The sequence below is a fragment of the Opisthorchis viverrini genome, assembly GCF_000715545.1.
Source record: "Opisthorchis viverrini unplaced genomic scaffold opera_v5_129, whole genome shotgun sequence".
NCBI lineage: Eukaryota > Metazoa > Platyhelminthes > Trematoda > Opisthorchiida > Opisthorchiidae > Opisthorchis > Opisthorchis viverrini.
In genome coordinates this window covers 173,653-178,006 of record NW_008751783.1, presented here as the reverse complement: position 1 = coordinate 178,006, position 4,354 = coordinate 173,653, and positions in this window count along the sequence as shown.

Genomic DNA, 4,354 nt, shown 5'->3' with positions numbered 1-4,354 from the left:
GAGTGGCGTAAACAGAGAGGTGGCCAACCCTTGACTTGGCAGAGGAGTATGAAGGAGATTGGTGCTGTCGGTGCTACTCGCCTTCCAGGATGTGGACCGCGTGATCCTCACTGTGCCTGGTTGGAGACACTACAAGATATGGCTGCCAACCGATGTCAGTGGCGTTCTTGTTGTCAGTTTCTGTCCAGATTGCCTGAGTGAACGTCTAGAGGTGTAGGCACCTCGGAATGATTGTGTTAAGCTAGCACTAAGTCCCTTTCCCGTCCACCTTTATTCTTTTCTTTACAATAAGGCTTTCAAATAAGTCATGGTTGTACGGCAGTGAAGCATTGGTGTTGAACACTGATGTCATGCTGTCGTTGATGATGATGAGATTGATGTCAATTTATTATAGGTAATCCGTTACAAGTTCCCTGTTTCTGTCAGGCCTGACGAAGCGCAATTGGATATCCATATTTTGGAGTTTTGATGATGATGATGATGATGTCAATTTATTATAGGTAATCCGTTACAAGTTCCCTGTTTCTGTCAGGCCTGACGAAGCGCAATTGGATATCCATATTTTTGGAGTTGACTCCCACAGTTAGTAACTTTCAACATTGATTAGTTCAGCTTTCAACTAGCTACACCCATGAATCCCCATCGCTTCATATGCCGTAGAGTGAGGTAGACTTCAATCTTTTGCAAGTCAACGAAAGAAAAGCGGTCCAAAAACAGAGACGTCAAGACAACTTTACAAAATCAGTGTCGTTCTGGTTACCGTCGAGGTATCTGAGAAGACTGATAGAAGTTTGCAGACCACCTATTGTCAAGTCCGATAGAATTCTGGGTTTGTTGGGTGGATATAAACCACCGAATTTTCGTGAATCTTTTCTCCCGTTTGAGTATTGAATCGTTTTTGGACGTAAAATCCAGTTGGGTCTCTCGCGAGACACGAATTACTCGTCTAGTTGATGTCCTACAATCGATTATTCAGCGTAAAGTATGTCTTGTGGTTCAAGTAGACCCATACTCTGGGACCAATGTTTCTACATGTTGTCATATGCACGTGTGCAGTGGGAAACAGAATCCACATAGTTGGTCTCGTCCAATGGACCACCTGTGATAAGACCCACAATCATTTCTCACTGCCTTCTCTATTCTTCGTTTAACAGATCTCACAACAGAAAGAACCATTGTGATTATTTCGTTGGGTAGCATGCAAAAAATCTATCCTTACACTGTCCATAGATTCGGGTCTTCATCGCTAGCCATAAGTGACCTTGGAGGCTTTGCTTTAGTCAGCAAAAAGCAAGCATGTGCAAACGAAACCAGGCATGTGCACAAGGTTGTTTACACTGGACGAGACCGGGGCGTTTTGGTTTGCACACGCGCACATATTGTGTCCAACGGACGCGCTTTTTATGGGTCACTTTGTCATGTACGAGGGAACAATAAAAAATTCATACCGATGGTGTACATGATCTGACTCGGCGTATCGAATGACCAACTGGATATTCTAGTTATCCACACATATGGATGATGGGAAGCGCGTTACAATCGCCGCATCTGCTAACCGTATTCTGTATGCCTTGACTTTACTGTACTCCAAATGGATCGACCCAACCAACAACAGCAACAGATGTAGAGATAGCGGCCTGTATTCCAAACCGGAAAGATAAATTTACAACTCAAGTTCAGCTTAGCCTTAAATATATGTTGTCCGAATAGAAAGGCAAGAAGACCTCATTCTCACTTACTTTTTCAGACGAGAACGTAAAACAATCAGTCATTGTAAGGCTAAGCGCAGAAGGCGGACGATCATATCTATGACGGTGCTGGGTTTCGAGCTGGTGTGTCTGCTGTGGAGTTACCTTCTAATATTCTGCGTAATATGCACTTGGTGATGTGTTCCGCTGCATTACCTCAGAGAGTCCAGTTTGTTCCACCGATATACACGTCACCGCGGTTGTTAGCAAGCTGAAAATGAATGGATGGAAACATTTAAGAAACGGTTTAGGAGGTGAATATCCCTAGTTGTCTGTAGTGAGCCTATTCATTCTGCCCTCAGGTTTCACCTAAGATGGTTCGCCATGTGGTATCTCTTGAATGATAGCGTTGGAAAAACACTCGTATGAAGACTAGTCTTTTTCAGTTTAGGTCAGCTCCCCATCTCGATTACTCTTTTTTCCTATTCATTGGCAATTAAAGTTGACTTGACAAGTTTTCATCAGGTACCACTTGATCGAAAATAGACATTTTACGTGGCCGCTAAAACAGAATTCTTAACAAACACTTTCGTGTGCGACATTAAAAAGGATTGGTGGACTGGAGATACTGTCCAATCCAAGTGAGTCCTCGATATCCAGTGATCTGTCCAGCCCTTTTATAAACAGACCATCCAGATTACAAATCTGTTCACTGTCAGGTGAAACATAATGGCCGTGTGCGCGGAGTTCAAACGATTAGGAATATGTGCAAAATCTTCGATGTCAGTGATAAGCAGAAGATCGCCTACACAGCACTTGTAGAGCACGGTCATAGTAATGCCATCAATAAATTGTTTTTCAATCATTCTCAGGAAAACCTTAGTCAGTATTGGTCCTAGCTGACCCCCAGTAGTGATGTGCGTAAGCGCACTCTTCAAAAGGAACTTGGAGACACATGAAATTGAAACCTAGCGTTGTCTATCATGAAACATCTCTGCAGTAAAGGATTGGTGACCCTAACAACTTGTTCACTGTATTACTGCGATATCGTTCACTCTCCTTCTATTAGCAGGCCATCTTGTGTGTACCTAGACATTCGGAGCAGATTCCGAACCTACCTTCGAAATGACCTAGCTTATTCCCCCACCGCCGTCGCAAGCACATAACTTACCATCCATTAACAGTTGTCTGAATGTATAGCCACTGAAGTTCTTGCGATTTCGGTGGACGAAGGTGAGTGAAATGTGTGTCGTAGTCCCATTAAAGAAATCCAATGTTCCAGACGTCATGTGATATTTGAGGAAGGCCACGAAAAGAGGACTTTCAAGTTTCAGCTGTCAAGTTTATTCGGCTAAGCCAACAATTATCGATGACTCTGTCTGCACATTCGCATCAGATAAAACAACGTTAAAGAATCCGATGAGGAGGAATACAGACATGCACACAATTACGTGATATTATTTTGCTATTTTGAGTTGGATTAGCGCTTGCTTTATCCATCACAAATGCCTCGGAATTTTGTTAATATAATCTGATCGCTTTGAAACGAAAAAATCAACAAAACGTCTACTCACCTGCCGTGTTTTGCCAGAGGCATGCATCCAGTCAGTCGACTTAGTTCACCTGATACTTTGTCCAGTAGTCTCTATTGTCTTTTCTTGTGTATCGCCTTCGTTCACTACTGATAGCTGTCGGATCAACTTTGCTTACGGATTCCTGAGGCTCATGACTAGTAAAACTAAGGAGAAGAAAGTCCTTCAAAGATACATGCTTTTCAAGGAAGGTAGAAGGAATAGATTTTTCGCCAGTTCACTGTGGAAAGTGCATTGTTTAGGTAAGCCATCCACAAAATTTCATGAGAATTTGCTTTCTCTTTCTTCACATTCACTTCTCTCATTTCAACGTGTAAACATACTTCACCGGTTTTCTGCTACATGCTACCCGCATATCAATTCCGTTTGACCGGGTCAGTTATTTTGTCAAAGCAGGGTGAAGACATCGCGTGATATGGTAACATTTTTTAATGTCTTCAGCCGCTGGTGTAAAGCATGGATACATACTGGCTTTGTGGAACAGTCACGTGATCAAAAAGTCCGAGTCAGTACTTTTGTAGACGTAAGGCTATTTGGCAAGACTTCTAACCAACATTACCTCGGATAGTGCAAATGACTCGGATTTCCAGTTTCGTAACAAAACTTGCAAAGAATTTATGGGATTGTAGCGCATACCTATTTTCCGTCTTTCCTGATGAAAATTACCTGCGCCTGTTCTTGATTAACGTATACCACGATCGCGATTTCAACTTTTCATATTTGTGGCGCGCCACCTGATTACTTTTCCTTCCACGTTCCGTGTAGGCATTTCCGCGTAGTTTCAACTAAGTGTAAATTCGTACTATATCGATTCGCGATTCACATAGCATACCTAGTGGGTTCACGAACCGTAACTATTAATGCGGCGTACAGCACTGAGTTGGTGAACCCGAAATTTGTTGCTTATTTCGGGTTGATTTTCGGGTCGTCCTTTGAGCGCCAAGTTTGAGAAGCATTATTGTAACGCATTTGAAACTCGAATGTATCGGCTTGCACCCCCTCATAGGGCCTTATACGTGCCTCTTTCTCTCTTTCCCTATTACAGGTTCCATGGTCGAGCCACCACGAACCCCG